Genomic DNA, 22,991 nt, shown 5'->3' on the forward strand with positions numbered 1-22,991 from the left:
GCCGGTCTTTTCCTCCCAACAGCAACCACGGTTATTTGTCACATACACCCAAAAAAAGGAGATTTATGGTAGACTTACCATTGTTAAATCTCTTTCTGCGAGGTACATTGGTTCCACAGGTAAAACATCAGGGTGTAAAGATGGATCTTGATCCAGGCACCAACAGGCTAAAGCTTTGACTGTCCCAGGATGCATTGGGGCCTCCTCTATAACCCCGCCTCCAGGCACTGTGAGCTCAGTTTCGTTAACTAGTCCAATGCAGGAGCAGGTAAAAGAGAGGGCAGATGTTAGTGACATAGAACCACGTTCTCATGATAGGAGAAGGGACTAGCAGCTAATGCCATACAAACCCATAGAAGCTAGGTGCATCAGGGTGGGCGCCCTGTGGAACCAATGTAACTTGCAGAAAGAGATTTAACAATGGTAAGTCTACCATAAATCTCCTTTTCTGCAGCAGGGTACATTGGTTTCCACGAGGAAAACGTCAGGGATGTCCTAAAGCAGTTCCTCATGGGAGGGGACGCACCGTAGTGGGTACGAGAACCCGGCATCCAAAGGAAGCATCCTGGGAGGTGGAAGTATCAAAGGCATAGAACCGAATGAACGTGTCCACTGAGGACCACGTAGCCGCCTTGCACAATTGTTCAGCAGACGCGCCACGGCGGGCCGCCCAAGAAGGTCCAATAGACCGAGTAGAATGGGCTTTAACAGCAGCAGGAGCTGGAAGATGTTTGTTCAATCACCATTCTAATCCATCTGGCCAATGTTTGCTTGTTCGCAGGTCAGCCACGTTTGTGAAAACCAAAAAGTACAAAAAGAGAATCTTACCGCCTAATAGAGGCAGTCCTCTCCACGTAAATACGGAGAGCCCGTACCACATCCAAAGACCGCTCTTTGGAGGACAAACCAGAAGAGATAAAAGCCGGAACCACAATCTCTTGGTTAAGATGGAAAGATGACATCACCTTAGGTAGATAACAGGGCGAGATCTCAGAACTGCCCGGTCACGGTAAAAAATTAGAAAGGATGGACGACAGTACAAAGTGTCTAAGTGAGACACCCTCCTGACAGAGGCAATAGTCAGTAGGAACAGAACCTTGACCGTGAGCCATTTAAAGTCCACTGACTCAAGAGGTTCAAATGGAGACTCTTGCAAGGCATTTAGGACAACAGACAGATCCCAAGGAGCCACAGGAGGGACATAGGGAGGCTGAATCCGTAAAACACCCTGAATGAAAGTATGAATGTCAGGAACAGATAAAAAAAATTCTCTGAAACCACACCGACAAGGCAGAGATATGAACCTTGAGGGAGACCAGACGAAAGCCTGAATCCAGGCCTTGTTGCAGAAAAGCCAGAAGTCTGGCAGTACTGAATTTGTATGCATCGTAATTCTTAGCAGCACACCAGGTGAAGTAAGAATTCCAGACCCTATAATAAATCCGTGCAGATGGCGTTTTGCGGGCCTTCAGCATAATTTGGATAAACGCCTCGGAGAAACCTTTGGCCCTTAGAAGTGAAGCTTCAAGAGCCGTCAAAGCCAGTCCGGCCAGGTCCTGGTAGACACAAGGGCCCTGAACGAGGAGGTCTGTGCGTTGCGGAAGTAGAAGAGGACGCTCTATCGAGAGACCCTGCAGGTCCAATGCCGTCTTGGCCATGCTGGAGCAACTAGAAGTAGTATTCCTCCTTCTTGTTTGAACTTCCGCAGTACCCTGGGCAGAAGTGACACTGGAGGGAACACGTATGGCAGCCGAAAGTTCCATGGAATTGCCAGTGCATCCACGAATGCTGCTTGAGGATCCTTGGTTCTTGATCTGAACCGGAACTTTGTGATTGTGTCGAGACGACATCAGGTCCACATCTGGTAGGCCCCACTTGTCCACTAGGAGTTGAAAGACTTCCTGATGAAGACTCCACTCTCCGGCGTGTAATTCCAGAATGTTTATCAGGAGGAGTGATTCCTCCATGGTCCACCAACCCTGAAAAGAGTGTTGCTCCAACACCGCACCCCATCCCCTCAGACTGGCGTCCATAGTCAGTAGGACCCAGTTGGGGATCCAGAAGGGACGGCCCCTGCTCAACTGCTGATCCTGACGCCACCAGGTCAGCGACAGACGAACTTCTGGAGTCAAGGAGATCATGTGAGACCTGATCCGATGAGGCAGGCCATCCCACTTGGAAAGGATTAACCTCTGCAGAGGGCGGGAATTAAATTGAGCCTACTCTACAATGTCGAACGACGACACTGTGAGGCCTAGTACTTGCATCGCCGAGTGTATCGACACTCTTGGGCGAGAGAGGAAGTATCTGATCCTGTCCTGAAGTTTCAGGACCTTCTCTGGAGACAGAAACAGCCATTGACTGTGTGTGTCCAGCGGTGCCCCCAGGTGCACCATGCTCCGAGCAGGGACCAATGAGGACTTCATTGACAATAAAACCGACCTGGACTAGTAGATGTGTGTATATATATATATATATATATATATATATATAAAACAATGCGCGGTCCGAGACCGGATGTATATATCAGAATACTCGTACAATATATTCTGGCCAGGTACACTTGTTCTTAACTAGCGCTGTCTTAATATTAGAATACTTAAGTGTCTGTAAAATCACGGTGCTGATGTACAGGCGGATTTACAGAGGAGACCTTGCCCTGCAGTCCCGGAGACCAGTCGCAGCTAATCATAGAAGATGGTGTCCAGCGTCTCAGTCAGGGAGTGAGGGAGAGTGTGAGGCAGCTCCAGAGCGGGAACACCAGCAGTAGATGGCGCCTGGAGTTGGGGGAGGGGCTACAGGTCAAGCGCCTTCTCCCCTTTAAAATACATCCCCTTTGTCCAGGGATACCATGTAATCTCCGGGTTCCATGGCCAGTACAATTGAGTGCAGTGTTTCCATACGGAACTTGGACACTCTCACAAACTTATGATTTGACGTCAAGTATAGGTTGGAAAAACCCATTGGGTTTCGGGACTAGAAACAGGGATGAGTAGTATCCTGTGCCCCTCTGGGTCAGAGGTACCGGCACTACCACTCCTGTATCCAGGAGGGAACGCACAACCAGATGTAGAGCATGCACCTTCAACGGATCCGAAGGGATAACCATTGTGCAGAACTGGTGAGGGGGACGTCTCTTGAATGAGACTGCGTACCCGTGAGAGACAACTTCTCGTACCCATGCGTCTGAAGTAGACTTTACCCAGACCTGGGTGAATCGCAGTAGTCGGCCTCCCACCCTGGGGCCCCCAGGGGGAAGCCCGTCCCGTCATGCAGCAGGCTTGTCTTGTTTAGAAGCAGACTGACGGAAGGCCCAGTATTGTTTTGCCTTGGGCTTGATGGTTTTGGGAGCACGAGATTGTCTCAGGAATGCCTGACCTTTTGCTTTCCCTTAAGGCCGAAAAGAGCGAAAAGTGGTACCTTTTGCCTTCTGTGCAGAAGGGTTAGTATTCAGGAGAAATGCAGTCTTAGCAGCCGCTAAGTCAGTCACAATCTTATTAAGATCTTCCCCAAATAGGATGTCTCCCTTAAAAGGGAGTATCTCCAAAGTCTTTTTGGAGTCTAGGCCCACCTTCCATGACCTCAACCACAGAATACGGCGAGCCAGGATGGACGTAGTCGATGCCTTGGCCGCTAGCCCACCTGCCTCAGAGGACGCCTCCTGAATGTAATAGGCGGCGGTGGTAATGTGAGACAGGTACTGTCTGGCAATGTCAGATATATCCTGAGGCAGCTCCTCCTCTATAGCCTGAACCAATGCTCCAATTCCTTTTGCAGCCCAGGAGGCTGCTATAGTGGGTCTATGTACAGCACCTGTAAAGGAGTAAATAGACTTCAGGAAACCCTACACACGCTTATCCGTCGGTTCCTTCAGTGAGGTGACAGTAGTGACAGGCAGAGTAGATGACACCACGAGACAGGTGACATGGGAATCCACCGGTGGTGAATTTTACCACTTGTTACACAACTCAGAAGGGAGAGGATAATGAGCTTCCATCCTTTCAGATAGGGAGAATTTCTTTCCTGGCGAAGACCAGGGTTCTTGATGTATTTCTACTAAATGGTCAGAATGCGGTAATAATGTTTCAGTTGCCTTCTGACGTTTAAACTTATCAAGTTTCCTAGACACAGTAGTGGGATCCACATCATCATCTATTTGTAGAATTTGTTTAATAGCAACCACTAGGTCAGGGACATCAACCTGAATTGTAGATTCCTCATGAGAAGCAGCTGTATCAATGTCTGATGGGTCAGTATACTCCCCATCCTCATCAGAAGAATCTTCAGAGATTAGTGGTTTGTGAGGAGGAAGTGGCCCGCTTACATGACCTCTTAACACCAGAGTGACGTGGGGTAGGTTTATGTCTAACCAAAGATTGATTCAATTTCTGCAACTGGGTAGACAAATTATCCGCCCAAGGCGGATTTACCATAGGGACAATATGTGGCTGCAATGGCACAGGAGGTCCCATAGGGGGCTTAAGGCGTATCACAAGCATATTAAGCATAGATGAGAACGCTGCCCAAGGTGACTCCTGATTGGTTACAGGAGCTGCGGACTGACTGGGAGATATATGGCACATATTACATAGACCATCATAAAAAGCTTCCCCCTCAGGCAAATCCCTGGCGCATGCGCTGCATGATACAGGAGCGTCCGTGGATTTCCCGCCCTTTGTGTTAGACATTTTCATGAATGTAACTGCAGAGCATATGAGTACGATATAGCCAGACAGAGTACACTACCTGCGAATAAACCCCTAGTATGTGACAGCGTACACAGTACACAACACCATCATCTTAATCCGGTACTATGTGACTGCGTACACAGTACACCAACACTAGCGAATAAATCCGGCAGTATGTGATTGAGTACACAATAGAATACACTTGACTGTAAATATTGTGCACTATATATGAGTCCCTGACGCACCTAATCCTTAGGGTACAGTGATAGATATAGCTGGGATACACTGAAAGTGAAATCCACACAGCAGATACAGGCACACACAGTCACAGTGACAATGCAGATAATTATTTTAGTTAGACAATAAAACCGACCTGGACTAGTAGATGTGTATATATATATATATATATATATATATATATATAAAACAATGCGCGGTCCGAGACCGGATGTATATATCAGAATACTCGTACAATATATTCTGGCCAGGTACACTTGTTCTTAACTAGCGCTGTCTTAATATTAGAATACTTAAGTGTCTGTAAAATCACGGTGCTGATGTACAGGCGGATTTACAGAGGAGACCTTGCCCTGCAGTCCCGGAGACCAGTCGCAGCTAATCATAGAAGATGGTGTCCAGCGTCTCAGTCAGGGAGTGAGGGAGAGTGTGAGGCAGCTCCAGAGCGGGAACACCAGCAGTAGATGGCGCCTGGAGTTGGGGGAGGGGCTACAGGTCAAGCGCCTTCTCCCCTTTAAAATACAGAAAATGGGGTATATCACAGCGCTCAGTCCTGTTCCAACATAAATGTCCAAATGAACCTTTAGAAGACGTGTCCTATAGGGGTCACTGGACAATTTCTGAATGATGTATCAAATCCTGGTCATCAGTCCCAACAGTTCAAATATTCTTCAGTAATGAAAATACCTCAAAAGTAGACCAGATGGAAAAAACATAGTATAGTATGTCTAGGAAATTAATGACACCCAAGTGGATGTATATTATGCGGTGAAAGAAATCTGCATACCAGAACTCACACAGTGTATAGGTGAATGACTCCCATAAAGGTATCTTTAATAACCAGTAGCCAATAATGTAGATGGGATACCCGTAGACACACCTTTATACAGTGAGCCTTGAACTCGGACGTACCGTACTCACATAACATAAAGCAGATGTACTCCCATAAAGGTATCTTTAACCACCGCTCGCCACCAGTGAAAAGGTAGACCGTGAACACACCTTCATATATCACTCTCTATGCCAGGACGTACCGTACTCACATAGCACAAAGCAGTTCTGCTCCTATAATGGTTTCTTTGTTTTTCCTCCTGCTCTCATGTGTAGCTGACCCAGAATGGTATTGTGGACACTCAATATCACAGATGGAGGAGTGACCATCAAAAAAGAAACCAAAAAGGAATTCTTAAAAATCCTTAAAATTTATTCCAAAAAGCAATACATAAAAACAAAGGATACCAGACAGTGGATGGAATGAAGGTATACCTGAGAGGCACAATCGGCCGTGAATGCCTAGCAGGAAATGCCTATCACGTCTGGTCCCACAAATAAAAAGAAGAATCAGTAGCGCTCCTGAACCAACATGTTTCGACTGTAGTATTAAGTCTTTGTCAAGGTTGTGGAGCGCTGCTGAATGAAGCTACCTTTATCTATTCCTGCTGGTGTCCTATTTCCGGACGCCGTGTACACGCGGCTATCTACTTCCTGTCTCTCTGCACTTCCGCCATCCGGCCAACCAAGACCGGATGTTCGGCATAAAACTGGGTTAAAACGTTATTCTTTCATGCTGGAAACTGATGTATAGAGACCACTGGTAACACTGACTGCATGACTAACATATCTGATTAAACATCTACCTAGGTGGCTCGAAAATGTTCCGAAAGGACAACTTACAAGGCTTCGAAGGAAGTAGATGATTTTGAGAAGGAAGCCCACAGTTTGAAACATCGGTTTGTTAATAAGGGATACGATTCGAAGACAATCGAAGGGTCCATTCAGGAACTAACCACTATAGATAGGAGTGAGTTTTTACAAACTAAAGAAAAAGATATAAGTAAAAATCCTTATGCACTGTCTTTTAACGCAAAATACAATAGTCAGCACAAATCGGTAGAATCCATTTTCCAGAAAAATTGGCATATACTACTGAAAGACCCCACATTGTCTACTTTATTGCCGGAACGTCCCCATTTCATTTATAGGAAAGCAGATAATATTAAAGATCGTGTTGTAGCAAGTGCTTTTTCCAACAATAAGGGTGGTATGCACACTCGCCAAAAGGGTTTTCATAAATGTCATGATTGTAGTATGTGTAAGTCTTGCACCAACGATGGCAAGAAAACTTTAAGTTTCAGCCACGAAGGTGCAGTATATCAGATCAAGCCATTCATGACCTGTAATTCTAAATATTGTGTTTATGCCATCAGGTGTACATGCGATAAGATATACGTAGGTAAGACCACCAGAACGCTTGGAGTACGGTGGTCTGAGCATATACGTAATATAAAAAAGGGGAATGAAAATCACCCGTTTTCCCTTTACTTTAAAAAGGAGAGAGAATTGACAGCATAGGAAAGGAATGAGTTAAACATCTTGTGAGGGGTGGACCTAGCTGGAAGGAAAGTACAGCCCTTTGGGAAAAGGGGAGGGTTAGTATATATAGGGAAGGACAGACATATTGTCTCTCTCTTGTTGGTGAAATTGCCTTTATTGGTGTGGGTGAGTGCTGCATAGCAGGCTTCCCACATGTGATTGCGTTTTTACATTTAATTGAAACTGCGAGCTCTCCCCTGCATGTCTATGTGATTCTCCTATAGATCACCTCAGCCTTTCTCTTTACCATGACAGCCCGCCCTCGTCGTTCCGCCGGGATCCCAGCCCGGCACCGCGCACCTGGCGGTGGGGCTGGGCCCGGGGAAGGGGTGGATGGCCTGGGGGACGGGGCCCCGTCCTCCGGGGCCTCCACAGGCTCGGGTGGTAGGCCGTAGGTTCGGGCAGGCCGCCCGGAGGTGGGAGGGCACAGCCCTCACCTCCGAGCGCGGCATATGAAGGTGGGTGTCGCCCGTCGTTGGAGCCGCTCTCGGCTCCCTTTATGTCCTTTTCGCAGGCGCGAGGTATGGAGGGGCCAGGCGGGAGACGGCTGAGAGCCGCGCGAGGTCTGTCACTGGGCCTCGCGCGGCGGTTCAACAAGTGCAGGCAGCCGGGAGCTCGCGGGCGGTGAAGCGGTGGGGCGCGCGCACGAGGGGCGCGCGCACCCACGCTCGCTTCCGGCGGCACCGCTCGCGCACGAGTGCGCGCAGCGGCGCCGCCAGCCTCCCTGTCTCCCCAACTCGCTTCCCTGCAGCCGGAGTCCGGCGGGGGGCGGGGGAGGGTGGGGAGGCAGCGCCCCGCATGTTTGGTGGAATAAGTTAAAGGCAGCAGATATAAGTGGGGGGGCAGAGTATTTCAAGGTGCATTTAGCGGGGTGAAGACTCGGGGCGCGCGCATGATGTGCGCGCGAGCCCGTGCTCACGTCGGTTGGCGCCGTTCGCGCTCGTGCGCGCGCAGCGGCGCCGTATGTCTCTCTGTCTCCACAGGTCACTCCCCTAGAGCAGGAATCCAGCGGCTTGTGGGGGAGGTGCGGGGACAAGGAATGGGTAAGTGGCCGCAGGGCTGCTGCGACCGCTAACCGGTCTCGCCGCAGCTCCCTCCCAGCGGGCGGAGTGGCTCCGGTTTGCGGGGGGAGGGGGCGAGTGTAGCTTCAGGAAGCTAGGGCACCTACTTCCAGCCCTCCGATAGAGGCAAAGTTTGGGGGGGGGGATGGGTTCGCCGTCGGTCAGGGGCGCACCCTTTTTCCCCGCCAAGGCAGACGGGACGGCAGGCGTCGGGGCCCCAGATTCCGTTTGTCGGGCGTCCTGCGGGTAGGCGCACGCGGACCCCGGCTGGGGTTCCCTCGGTGTCCGGCGCCGGGTTTTTGGGGCGGTCAGGTCCCTCCGGAACGCTGGCGTCGGCATTGGCCACGGTGGCGGCGGCCTTGTGGCCGCTGGCCGCGGCTGCCTCCCCGGGGGTAGCTGCAAGCTCTAGCACGCCGGCAGTGGCAGGTGCGTCCGGTGTGCGGGCGGCGCAGCGGGTTGCCCGCGCCTGCAGGGAGCTCTGGGCGGGCGATGCGGACCTGGATCATTGTCCCGGACAGGTCGGGCAGGGATGCGCGGCAGAAACGCCCTCCTCACGAGTTGCTCGGCATACGCCGCGAGTGCCTTCTGGGTCCTTCGCTCCTTTCTCTGCTGCAGGGGATCGCGGTGAAGCGGAGATGGCGGAGTCCGAAGAAGACGACGTCGGTTTTGCCACGCCGAAGGATACCGTGTCGGGGCAGTCGGCGATTTCAGGTGAGGTGGTACGGTCGGTATCGGACTCCTCCATGAGCTCTAGTCCTCGTAGTTCTGCCTCTTCCTCCTTTTCGGCTTCTCTGTCGTCGCCGGCGGCTGACGTTAGTAGTACGACTGGGGCGAAGAAGCGGGCGACGAAATTCGCCAAGAGGGTGGCGGGATGGCAGAAGAGGCGGAGTATGCGCAGGCGGCTGAGCAAGGAAGCTCGCAGGGCTAAGAAACGCCGTGATTTCCCCGGGGTTGTTCGCTGCGACTACACGGCAGTTATGCGTGGGCTGAGGGATAGCTGCCGTAGGACGATTTCCAAGGGGGATTTTGTTGTTGTGTTTGTTTTTGGCAAAGAATGCGAAGAGGGAGTATAGGGCGGCGGCAGCAAAGAAGGGCAGCGGGGCCGAGGCCTTCCGTACCTTTCAATAACTGGCTCGCCTGTTTTTTGTTTGTTTTTTTTGGGTCTTCGCGGTTTGTTACCTGGAGGATAGAACGGACGAGTGCATGAACATAGTTCGGTACCTGCCTCTCATACACGGCATACAGCGCACATCTTCGGGCTCCGAGTGGCGTCGATATGTCCAGGAATTCAGGGAGAAGCAGGACGGGTTGCAAGTCATGGACTTTGGGTGTAAGGACGTGGAAGTCTGGCTCAAGGTCACTCGGGCTTCGCAACAGGCTAAGGAGCCACGGAACGCGTAGGCGGACGGGCACCGCGCAGGGTCGCCTGCCCCGGGGTCCGGCGCAGACGGCGGATCGGCCAAGCCAGGTAGGTCGGCCGCCGTGCAGGGGGGCAAGCCGCCGCATCAGGGAAATGTTTCGCGTTTAACAACGCGGCCTATTCCTTCAGCAAGCAGAGTCGTTTTCGCCACTCGTGCTTGCAATGTGGCGGATCCCACCCAGCCTCCTCTTGTTTCAAGGGCAGTCGTCAGGGGGCCCGGGGTAAGCAAACTTACCCGAGACAGGCCTAGGGCGGGAGCGCTCCGCAGAGCTCCAACGCAAGTTAATTTGGAGACGATGGGCCGGTGGTTGGATTGTTATCCAAATAGGGCGGATGCAAGATTTTTATTTCCGGTGTTCGTTTTGGTTTCGCTTGTCTGGTGCGAGCGAGGTGCGGTGCGGGCCCAGTGGAACCTCCGTTTTATGGGTTGCCGGATTGGGGCGGAGTATTTCATTGATGGAGATGACACAGTGGCAGGATTGTGTCGGCGGCCTCGGAACAAGGGGCGAAGCTCCGCGACGCTAGTTGCCGGTTTGAGGGGTCGCGTAAGGTCACACTGCGGCAGGCGCAGCCCTGCTGGGCATGGTGAACTTTGCTTGTCGCGTAATCCCGATGTGCGAGGGTTTTCTGCCGGAAGCTAGAAAAGGCTACTGCGGGGTGTGCCAGACCACACCGTTTCGTGCAATTGTCCTCAGAGATTAAGAGGGATTTGGCCGTATGGGCCTCGTTCCTGGAGGACTTCAACGGGGCGTGTATATGGCAGGCCACTATAGTAGGCAGCGCTAGGTTGCAGCTGTTCACCAATGAAGCCGGTGCCTCTGGATTCGCTTGCTATCTCGAGGGATCTTGGCGCGCGGCCTCCGTGGCCGGCGGAATGGCATCGAGAAGGTTTAACGAAGGGCCTTTTGCTTCTGGAGCTTTTCCCCATTATGGTGGCGCTGGAGGTATGGGGCGATTGGCTGGCTCATCACAGCATCTTGGTTAGATGTGACAATCCGGCAGTGGCGCATGCGATAAATAATCAGAGGCGAAGTCGCTGGTAGTTTCTGTGGGTGCTGGGGCATTTGCCGTTTGCAGGCCTACATCGGAACGTGTGGTTCCGCGCGCAGCATGTGCCTGGGCTGGATAATGGAATTTCCAACGCTCTGTCACGAGGGCAGTGGGAAAGTATTTGTTTGTTGGCACCGGAGGCCGACGAACATGGTGTTCAGTTTCCCGGTTATGTTGGGAGGGTATCGGGACGGATTGTAGGGTCTTGCGTTGCGGTCAGTCGCGCCAGCCACGCTTAAGCCGCAAGCTTGGAGCGAGTAGGAGGAGTTTGTTTAAGGACGAATTCAGCAAGGTAAGAGCGGGCATCGGAGGATGTTTTCTTTTATTTGGCAGCTGTATGCTTCGGTTAGGTCCAGAGCGGTGGTATCCCGGTACTTAGCCAGGATTTCGTTTTCAGCAGAATAAAGGGCGTCCCCGACGTGGCTAAGAGCGGGATTCTGTTGAAGGCGATGAAAGGATGGGCGCGAGTCGCGCAGACGCCGGCTGACAGGAGGATGCCCATTGAGGCGGCTTTGTTGCTGGATGTCATCAGGGCGGTTACAGGTGTCGCGTCGTCCATGTTTCGAATTGCGGTTGTTCTTCATTTTGGCGTGCTCAATGGCTTACCACGGGGCTTTTAGGGTTTCAGAACTGGTAGCGCCTTCTAAGCGAGCGGATTTGCGCATGCTGGTCGGGGACGTGGTGGTGGGTGAGAAGTCCTTGCTTTGCAGATTGCGGCGCTCTGAGACGGACCAAGTGGGGAGAGGTCAATGGGTCACCTTGGTTCCGGCTCTTGAGGAGAGCATTTGCCCAGTGAGGTTGGCAGTGCAATATGAGGCAGTACGACCCGACGGTCGGGGGTCATAGCCGCTGCACTATGACGGGCTGCCGGTGACGAAGTATCTATTTCATGGGATGCTGGGTCGCTGTCTTGCGAGCTTGGGCCTTCCACCCGCTGCGTTCGGGACGCATTCCTTCCGCATAGGGGCTGCGACGTCGGCTGCGGCGACGGGATTTTACATGGCTGAGATCCAGGCGATGGGGCGATGGAAGTCGTCAAGTTACAGACAGTATATGCGCCCCGTTGCATGAGATGTTAGCTCGCGCGTACTTGTGTGTCAATTCCAGTCGTTTAATCATGTTATTACAGTTCAGTACGTTATGGTGTTGTGCGTTTGTTTGTCTTCCCCTTTTTATCCTACTCAGGGATTAGCTACTCGCCGTTGCTGGCATGAGCCGGCAGCGGGGGTCTGGAGTTATTTTGCAATTTTTTGCCTGACTTGACGGACTGAATTCTAATCCACAATTCGGCTAATCTGTTCTAATCAGAGTCCCTCAGCAGGTCTTTATGCTTTCACCTCCAGCTGAGTTATTACATGTTTTACCCCCCCCCCCCCCCATTTTGTTTATTTTCATCTTTCCCATTTGTGTGTTCATGTTAGGCTTCAACTTGGCTGATTGCTCGTGCAGATCGGCTAGGCCGAGACTGCTGCAATTTACGACAGCAAAATTTTTCTTTTTGGCAGATCCTTCAGGTTAATACAGTAAATTAAACAATGGTATAGATGATTAGAAACCACTTTTACCCCCTTTTCCTCCTCTTCAGGTTGGTTGGAAGATGACTTGCCTATTTTGGTGGTTGGCCACTCTTATGTGTATTGGGCCGCCCAGTTTTGGCCTCGCAGGGGGCACAGATGTTTCCTAGGGCTCGAGAAGTTAGTTGGCTTGGTTGGCAAGGGATGATGTGGACGGAGTGGAGAAGTAGACTAGTGAGTCAGGCCAGCAAGCATGTTAGCCCTAGGGTGTTGGTTGTCCATTTAGGTGGCAACGACCTGGGGAAGAGGACTTCTTTGGAGATGCGGTGGGCCATGATACAGGATCTGGCAATTTTGGCCGCAGCAGTGGACCAGTTGTATATTGGTGTTCTCCTTGATGGTGCCAAGGTTGAGTTGGCAAGGTGTGGCGGACGGTCGCGAAATTGAGGAGGCCACGCAGAAGGGGAATGGACCACTTGTATATATCGGTGTTCTTCTTGATGGTGCCAAGGTTGAGTTGGCAAGGTGTGACGGACGGTCGCGAAATTGAGGAGGCCAGGCAGAAGGTGAATGGGGCGGTGGCGAAGTGGGTTGTCCCACGGAGGCCAAGTGGTTCGCCACCCTAGGATGCGGTTCGGAGACAAAGTCACCTTTTTCGGCCTGATGGTGTGCATCTATCCAATGAGGGGATGATGTTTTTTCCTGGAGGATCTGTTCCTAGTGTTGATGGAGTTAGGGTGAGGTTATGGTGGCGGTGCGAAGACTCTGGGAAGGAGTCTTTCGCTGTTGGCGGAAAAGAACGGCAGTTGGTGGTTGTATGGTAAGCTGTAGTGATTTACAGTTTGATTTGGTTTAGGTGCACTCACCTCCATCGACTTATTGGCCGCTTGACCACCCGTCCGGGAAGGCAGCGGCAGGGCACCCAGGAGCGGTGGGTAGTCACTGTGGGGGTGGAGTTGTCACCTATTACCGGTTTTTGATAGTTGTAGTAAAATTAGGATGGTTTCGAATTTTTAGTATTTTACGGTTAATTTAGGTTAGTAGAGCCGTTCTTTTTGCTGCCACCATATGCCGGCTGTATCGGCATCTTAACAAAGTTTTCATTTACAGGTTTGCTATGGTTAGGGTCAAATAAATAGCTAGCAATTTTTCTGCCAAATTCAAGTCTCCGTGTCTTTATTTATTGGGTTTAGAGGTAACGAATGCTTTACTTGGAATGAACGGGTCCACCAAATGTCACTAGGATGTTTAGGAGAGAGAATTGACAGCATAGGAAAGGAATGAGTTAAACATCTTGTGAGGGGTGGACCTAGCTGGAAGGAAAGTACAGCCCTTTGGGAAAAGGGGAGGGTTAGTATATATAGGGAAGGACAGACATATTGTCTCTCTCTTGTTGGTGAAATTGCCTTCCCGCCCTCCCGCCCTGTTGGTAAAGGTTTCTGGCACGGAGTGCCTTGGCATTAAATTGTTGGCTGGTTTTATCGTTGGCTATTTATTGGCGGAAAAGAACGGCAGTTGGTGGTTGTATGGTAAGCTGTAGTGATTTACAGTTTGATTTGGTTTAGGTGCACTCACCTCCATCGACTTATTGGCCGCTTGACCACCCGTCCGGGAAGGCAGCGGCAGGGCACCCAGGAGCGGTGGGTAGTCACTGTGGGGGTGGAGTTGTCACCTATTACCGGTTTTTGATAGTTGTAGTAAAATTAGGATGGTTTCGAATTTTTAGTATTTTACGGTTAATTTAGGTTAGTAGAGCCGTTCTTTTTGCTGCCACCATATGCCGGCTGTATCGGCATCTTAACAAAGTTTTCATTTACAGGTTTGCTATGGTTAGGGTCAAATAAATAGCTAGCAATTTTTCTGCCAAATTCAAGTCTCCGTGTCTTTATTTATTGGGTTTAGAGGTAACGAATGCTTTACTTGGAATGAACGGGTCCACCAAATGTCACTAGGATGTTTATGTACACAATAGCTCGGTGAAACATATTAAAAACTTTTGGGGAATAGATCAAGTAAAAGACAATTGGAGAAACCATAATAAAGATTCTATACTTAGAAAGATGTTTTGGTGTGCTGAAATCTAGGTTTCGGTGTCTGGATAAGTCTGGTGGCCTTTTGTTGTATAGTCCCTCCAAGGTGACTCAAATTGTGTTCTGCTGCTGCTTTCTTCATAACATGTGTTTGCAACAACATCTGCCACATGTTGAGGAGGAGGAGGAGGAGGAAGAAAGCAGCCAGCAAGCAGAGGAATTAGAGACATCTGGTGATACTTGGAGTACAGATGTAGGGAGGCAGGTTAGGCAAGAGCTCATCACTCGCTATTTCTAAGGTAAGTTTGGTTTGCTTATTTCATTTGTTGTGTAATCATAAATAGATGTTTTGCCATTTTTATTGCCAAAACCATTACTCAGAATGTGTCTGTCTCCTTGACACATACAAACATACCCTCGCTTTATGCAAAACAAATGTTGCATGTGTATTGTGTGTATTTTAAAACTCAAAACAACAGATTATGAGTGGCATGCATTAAGTCTGGATAAGTGATCGTAAACTTGCAGTGCTAATTTATTACAAGCACACATAATCCATTTAGTATTTCTCTGACGTCCTAGTGGATGCTGGGAACTCCGTAAGGACCATGGGGAATAGACGGGCTCCGCAGGAGACTGGGCACTCTAAAAGAAAGATTAGGTACTATCTGGTGTGCACTGGCTCCTCCCTCTATGCCCCTCCTCCAGACCTCAGTTAGAATCTGTGCCCGGCCAGAGCTGGGTGCTCCTAGTGGGCTCTCCTGAGCTTGCTAGAAAATAAGTATTTGTTAGGTTTTTTATTTTCAGTGAGATCTGCTGGCAACAGACTCACTGCTACGTGGGACTGAGGGGAGAGAAGCAAACCTACCTGCTTGCAGCTAGCTTGTGCTTCTTAGGCTACTGGACACCATTAGCTCCAGAGGGTTCGAACACAGGGCCTGACCTCGATCGTCCGTTCCCGGAGCCGCGCCGCCGTCCCCCTTGCTGAGCCAGAAGACAGAAGAGAAGCAATGAAATCGGCGGCAGAAGACTCCTGTCTTCATTAAGGTAGCGCACAGCACCGCAGCTGTGCGCCATTGCTCCCACAGCACACCACACACTCCGGTCACTGTAGGGTGCAGGGCGCTGGGGGGGGGGGGGGCGCCCTGGGCAGCAATAAAAATACCTTTGGCATAAAAATACACATAATACAGTCTGTGACTATATATGTGTAAAACCCCCGCCATTTTTAGTCAGAAACAGGACAGAAGCCCGCCGCTGAGGGGGCGGGGCCTTCTTCCTCAGCACACCAGCGCCATTTTCTCTTCACAGCTGCGCTGGAAGGAAGCTCCCCAGGCTCTCCCCTGCAGTATCCTGATACACAAAGGGTGAAAAGAGAGGGGGGGACACATAAATTTAGGCGCAAAAATTGTATATACAGCAGCTACTGGGTAAACACTGAGTTGTAGTGTAATCCCTGGGTTATATAGCGCTGGGGTGTGTGCTGGCATACTCTCTCTCTGTCTCTCCAAAGGGCCTTGTGGGGGAACTGTCCTCAAATAGAGCATCCCCTGTGTGTGTGGTGTGTCGGTATGCGTGTGTCGACATGTCTGAGGTAAAAGGCTCCTCTAAGGAGGTGATAGAGCGGATATGTGTGTGAGAGGGTGTCTCCGTCGACAACGCCGACACCTGTTTGGATATGTGTAAGTGCTAAGGTGAATTTATTGCACAAATGGTTAGGGAACAGACAGGAAATCTACCCATGTCTGTCCCTATGTCACAGAGACCTTCATAGTCTCACAATGCTCACTATCCAAAATAAAAAACACTGGTATCGACACGGAGTTTAACTCCACTGTCGACTACGATAATGCAAAGTTACAGCCAAGATGGCTAGAAGGTATTCAATATATGATTATTGAAATAAAAGATGATTTGCATATCACTGATGACTAATCTGTCCCTGACACGAGAGTACACATGTTTAAGGGGAAGAATGCTGAGGTAAATTTCCCTCCTCTCATGAGGAAAAAGAGCGGGAATCTCCAGACAAGAGACGGCAGCTTCCCACAAGAGAATTCTCAGGCTGTATCCTTTCCCCACTAGGGCCAGGATGTGTTGAGAATCTTCCCCTAGGGTGTCCTGTTTGCACAGACGGTAGCACTTGCTATTCTCAGGGATCCTGCAGATAGCGTGCACATTCTAGTATACTACCCAGACCGGCGATTGTGTCGGCATGGGTTTATAGCGCGGTGGCAGCGTGGACAGGTACCTTATCAGCAGAGATTGAGACCCTAGTAAATATATTAAAGATGCTGTCTTAAGTGATAGATATATAGTTATAAAGCATGCCCAAAGAGACATGAGTATACTGGGTCCTAGAGTCTATGTCGATCTCTGCTTGACGTGTCCTGTAGAATATGCATTGGATAGATGATGCCGACTTAAGAGGCATATGGAAGGCTGAGGATTGTGTGGAGAAGGGTTCTCGGGCCTGGTCTCCACAACTATAGCTGGTAATTCTGCTAGTTTGCCTTATATTCCTGCACAGCCTAAGACAGCACGACATTATTAAATGCAGCCTTTCGAATAAAGTAACAAGAAAGTCTGAGGTGCGTCCTTTCTTGTCAGAGCCGGGATCAACACAGCTAGTTCCCAGGAACAGAAGTCCTCCCCGGCCCCTACAAAAATCTACCTATGCCGCTGGGGCTCCACAGGCAGAGCTAGGCCCGGTGGGGACACGCCTTCGTAAGTTCAGCCACAAGTGGGTTCACTCCCTATTAGGTCCCTGGGCAATAGATATTGTGTCTCAGGGATACAAGCTGGACTGTGAGAAGATCCCCGCTCACCGACGGCCCTGCGGGCTTCCCCCCAAGAGGGGGAGCCAGTGTTAACTGCAATTCACAAATTGTATCTTTAACAGGTGGTAGTCAAGGGTCCCCTCCTTCAACAAGAGGGTGTTATTATTCGACCATGTTGTAATCCCGAAACCAGACGGTTCGGTCAGACCCATATTGAATTAAAAATCCCTGAACATATACCTGAGAAGGTTCAAGTTCAAGATCGAATCGCTAAGAGCGGTCAGGGCAAGCCTAAAAAGAGGGAGACTTTATCGTGAATCGGGTCATAAGGGATGCATACCTTCATGTCCCCATTTATCCACCTCATTAGGCGTACCTCAGAATTGCGGTACGGGATTGTCATAACCAAGGTAATGGCGGATATGATTGTGCTCCTGCGGAAGCAAGGTGTCACTATTATCACGTACTTGGACGATCTCCTCATACAAGCGAGATCAAGAGAGCAGTTGCTGAACAGCGTATCACTTTCTCTGGAAGTGTAACGGCAACACGGCTGGATTCTATATATTCCAAAGTCGCAGTTGGTTCCTACAGCTCATCTGCCTCTCCTAGGCACGATCCTAGACACAGACCAGAAAAGGGTTTATCTCCCGATAGAGAGAGCTCAGGAGCTCATGACACTGGTCAGGAATCTATTAAAACCAAAACAGGTGTCAGTGCATCACTGCACTCGAGTCCTGGGAAGGATGGTGGCATCATACGAGGCCATCCCCTTAGGCAGGTTCCATGCGAGACCTTCCAATGGGACTTACTGGACAAGTGGTCCGGATCACCTCTTCAGATGCATCGGTTAATCACCCTATCCCCCAGGGCCAGGGTGTCTCTCCTGTGGTGGCTGCAGAGTGCTCACCTTCTCGAGGGCCACAGATTCAGCATTCAGGACTGGATTCTGGTGACCACGGATGCAATCCTCCGAGGGTGGGGGGCAGTTACACAGGGAAGAAATTTCCAAGGTCTGTGGTCAAATCAACAGACTTGCCTCCACATCAATATCCTGGAACTAAGGGCCATATACAACGCCCTAAGTCAAGCGGAGATCCTGCTTCGCGACCAACCGGTTCTGATCCAGTCAGACCGCAGGGGTTCATGTAAACCGCCAAGGCGGCACAAGGAGCAGGGTGGTGAGGGTAGAAGCCACCAGAATTCTTCGCTGGGCGGAGAATCAAGTAAGCGCACTGTCAGCAGTGTTCATTCCGGGAGTGGACAACTGGGAAGCAGACTTCCTCAGGAGGCACGACCTCCACCCGGGAAAGTGGGGACTTCATCAGGAAGTCTTCACACAGTTTGCAAATTGAGGGGAACTGCCTCAGGTGGACTAGATGGCGTCCCACCTCAATAAAAAGCTAAAAAAGGTTTTACGCCGGGTCAAGGGACCCTCAGGTGATAGCTGTGGTCGCACTAGTAACACCGTGGGTGTTCCAGTCGGTCTATGTATTCCCTCCTCTTCCTCTCATACCCAAGGGCTGAGAATTGTAATAAAAGGAGGAGTGAGAACAATATTCTTTGCTCCGAATTAGCCAAGAAGGATTCGGTACCCGGAGCTGCAAGAAATGCTCTCAGAGGACTCAGGGCTTCTGCCTCTCAGACAGGACATGTTGCAACAGGGGCCCTGTCTGTTCCAAGACTTACCGCGGCTGCATTTGACGGCATGGCGGCTGAACGCCGGATCATAGCGGAAAAGGGCATTCCGGATGCAGTTATTCCTACGCTGATAAAGGCTAGGAAAGACGTGACAGTAAGACTTTTTCACTGCATATAGCGAAAATAGGTTGCTTGGTGTGAGGCCGGGAAGGCCCTACAGAGGAATTCCAGCTGGGTCGATTCCTGCACTTCCTACAGTCAGGAGTGACTATGGGCCTAAAATTAGGATCCATAAAGGTCAAGATTTCGGCCCTATCCATTTTCTCTCAAAAAGAACTGGCTTCACTGCCTGCAGTTCAGACGTTGTTCCAGGGGTGCTGCATATTCAGCCTCCTTTTGGGCCACCGGTGGCACCTTGGGATCTTAACGTTGTGTTGGATTTCCTGAAATCCCACTGGTTTGAGCCACTTAAGACCGTGGAGCTAAAATATCTCACGTGGAAAGTGGTCATGCTATTGGCCTTAGCTTCGGCTAGGCGTGTGTCAGAATTGGCGGTTTTGTCATGTAAAAGCCCTTATCTGATCTTCCATATGGACAGGGCAGAATTGAGGACTCGTCCCCAATTTCTCCCTAGGGTGGTATCATCGTTTCATTTGAACCAGTCTATTGTGGTGCCTGCGGCTACTAGGGACTTGGAGGATTCCAAGTTGCTGGACGTAGTCCGGGCTTTGAAAATTTATGTTTCCGGAACGGCGGGAGTCAGAAAGTCTGACTCGCTGTTTATTCTGTATGCAGCCAACAAGGTTGGCGCTCCTGCTTCAAAGCAGACTATTGCTCGCTGGATCTATAGCACGATTCAGCTGGTTCACTCTGTGGCTGGATTGCCGCATCCAAAATGGTGAAAGCCCATTCCACAAGGAAGGTGGGCTCTTCTTGGGCGGCTGCCCGAGGGGTCTCGGCTTTACAGCTTTGCCGAGCTGCTACTTGGTCGGGGTCAAACAAGTTTGCTAAGTTCTACAAGTTTGATACCCTGGCTGAGGAGGACCTTGAGTTTGCTCATGCGGTGCTGCAGAGTCATCCGCACTCTCCCGCCCATTTGGGAGCTTTGGTATAATCCCCATGGTCCTTACGGAGTTCCCAGCATCCACTAGGACGTCAGAGAAAATAAGAATTTACTCACCGGTAATTCTATTTCTCGTAGTCCGTAGTGGATGCTGGGCGCCCGTCCCAAGTGCGGACTCTCTGCAATACATGTATATAGTTATTGCTTAACTAAAGGGTTATTGTTATGAGCCATCCGTTAAATGAGGCTCAGTTGTTGTTCATACTGTTAACTGGGTATGGTTATCACAAGTTGTACAGTGTGATTGGTGTGGCTGGTATGAGTCTTACCCTGGATTCCAAATCCTTTCCTTGTTGTGTCAGCTCTTCCGGGCACAGTTTCCCTAACTGAGGTCTGGTGGAGGGGCATAGAGGGAGGAGCCAGTGCACACCAGATAGTACCTAATCTTTCTTTTAGAGTGCCCAGTCTCCTGCGGAGCCCGTCTTTTCCCCATGGTCCTTACGGAGTTCCCAGCATCCACTACGGACTACGAGAAATAGAATTACCGGTGAGTAAATTCTTATTTTTACTTTATAATTGTGTGTAACGTCCTAATGCACAGGTTCACAAACTCGGCCCTCAGGACCACACACAGTGCATGTTTTTCACGTAACCCAGTAGAAGCACAGGTGTATGACTTACTTACAGACATATGTTTAAAGGTTCACAGGTGGAGCTAATTATGTCACTTGTGATTCTGTGAGTAGACCTGCAAAACATGCACTGTGTGGGGTCCTGAGGGCCGAGTTTGAGAACCTGTGTTCACAAAAATCACTCCTCAACATATAATATGTTAGCCTTGAGGAATACATGTGTCCCTATGTGTGATGCTCCATCATATTTAAGGGACACAAACTTACTGTAATCATAAATAATTTATTTCCTAATGTTTGATGCAGTAAAATTGCTGATGTGTAAGTAAATACACAGTTTGCCACATATATACATTATTATACACATTCTTTGTTTTTTTGGTTAAAAAGTTCTTATTTGTTGGTTTCTGCATCATGTGTAATAACATTCTTACTAATTTTTAACACACACGAACATGTCCCAACAATACTGACATTCATTTTGACAATGTTTTTTTTTTTTAAATTCAATGCCAACAGCTTGGTCTGTTTATTTCCTGCTAAAGACATTCTGCCTGGCTGCCAATTATTGTGTCTGCAGGAAATGAGAATGATTGGAATCTAGAAAGAGTAATGATTAGAAAAAAATCAAGTGGTCTGTTTACTTCCTGCTAAAGGCATTCTGCCTGGCTGCCAATTATTGTGTCTGCAGGAAATGAGAATGATTGGAATCTAGAAAGAGTAATGATTAGAAAAAAATCAAGTGGTCTGTTTACTTCCTGCTAACATGTATGTGCGGCTCCATCAACATTTCCCTCCTCCAATACCAAAAAAAATGGTAAAGAATAAATGTGCGTACAAATTTGATGTTGTTTGTACCACTTATAATTAATGATGTTGTATAAATTGTCAAGGAGCTAAGTGTTAAATATTTTTTGCCAAACATACACTTCCTAACTATTTTGAATTACTTATCACAAATGTCTAACTTGTAATTTTTTCACGTTTTTTTTGGTGGCGGCTTGTCCTGCCCTTTGCCTTTAGCACTGTCATGTTGTCGTGCTCTGGTGGAGCGTCTTGGTGGTGATGAGACTGGCGTGATATTTGGAGTAGTCGTACCAGAACTGCTGCTTGTTTGCTGTTGGTGCATGCATCTGAGTGTTTCATTCAGGTTAGTGAGGGTGGCATTGAGTTCACGTGTAGCAGCATTTTGATTGTCTACAATTCGGAATAAACTTTCATTAATCTTTTGATTGTTTTGAAAAATGTTCATATAACTTTGCTGTTGTCTGTGCTGTTCTTCCATTAGTCTGTGCTGTTCTTCCATTATGCGCTGTAAGTTGCCCATGACCTGTATAATGTCTGTACGCATGAGTTCCATGGTATTGCCAATTCTGGTTGTTTGTTCATTTTATCTACTCAGATTTCTTGATATTCTTCTGAGGTGAGATGGTAGGCTTGCAAACATTTGTGTCTGCCTACGCAGGCAATCTTCATTAGTGGCCTGCTGTCTAGCCCAAATGGTCCAAAACACCTGATCAGGGCCTTGTGTTACTGGTGTTGTTGGGCTGTGTTGTGCTGGTGGTGTGCTTTGCTGTGGTGGTGTACTCACAGGTGCTGGGGGGCTCATTCCTTGCCTTAATGGCTGCATTTCTAAGATGTTTGTCTCCTCCATGTCACTGTGTTGCTGTTGTTGCGGAGGGATGCTGTTCCCAGGACTAGAAGCTGAAATGTTAAACAAATCTCCGTTAGTTTTCCATATGTTTGAGAAATGTAAACAAATCACTACACATGGAACACATGTCATTCACTGTTGCTTTCAACTATTTTGCCTAGCAACATCATCACTCATAACTTAAATACATACATATGCCTGTTTGTGGCAAATGTGTCGGGTTACTTAATTGTGAAAGCAAACACTTTAGTTTTATTGTAGCTCACACATACTCCACCATAAAAACACATTGTAATCCATAATGTGTTACCTTATAGCTTTGATCAAACAAACATAGTAATGTTTTTATATGTATTTTGCAATGTTACCTCAAACACACGTGAAATTTGGAAAAACAACCTTACTTTTTTGAATAAAAAAAAATAAGAATTTACTTACCGATAATTCTATTTCTCGTAGTCCGTAGTGGATGCTGGGGACTCCGTAAGGACCATGGGGAATAGCGGCTCCGCAGGAGACAGGGCACAAAAGTAAAAGCTTTAGGATCAGGTGGTGTGCACTGGCTCCTCCCCCTATGACCCTCCTCCAAGCCTCAGTTAGGATACTGTGCCCGGACGAGCGTACACAATAAGGAAGGATTTTGAATCCCGGGTAAGACTCATACCAGCCACACCAATCACACTGTACAACCTGTGATCTGAACCCAGTTAACAGCATGATAACAGCGGAGCCTCTGAAAAGATGGCTCACAACAATAATAACCCGATTTTTGTAACAATAACTATGTACAAGTATTGCAGACAATCCGCACTTGGGATGGGCGCCCAGCATCCACTACGGACTACGAG

General features: G+C 49.2%; 1 protein-coding gene across 6 annotated transcripts in view; it reads right to left on the reverse strand.

Annotated features, from left to right (window-relative positions):
- The window catches only part of MORN1 (MORN repeat containing 1), a 1,300,694-nt gene that overhangs the window by 1,159,581 nt on the left and 118,122 nt on the right, over positions 1-22,991 (reverse strand). The window lies entirely within an intron of this gene.

The sequence above is a fragment of the Pseudophryne corroboree genome, chromosome 10 (assembly GCF_028390025.1).
Source record: "Pseudophryne corroboree isolate aPseCor3 chromosome 10, aPseCor3.hap2, whole genome shotgun sequence".
Taxonomy (NCBI): Eukaryota; Metazoa; Chordata; class Amphibia; order Anura; family Myobatrachidae; genus Pseudophryne; species Pseudophryne corroboree.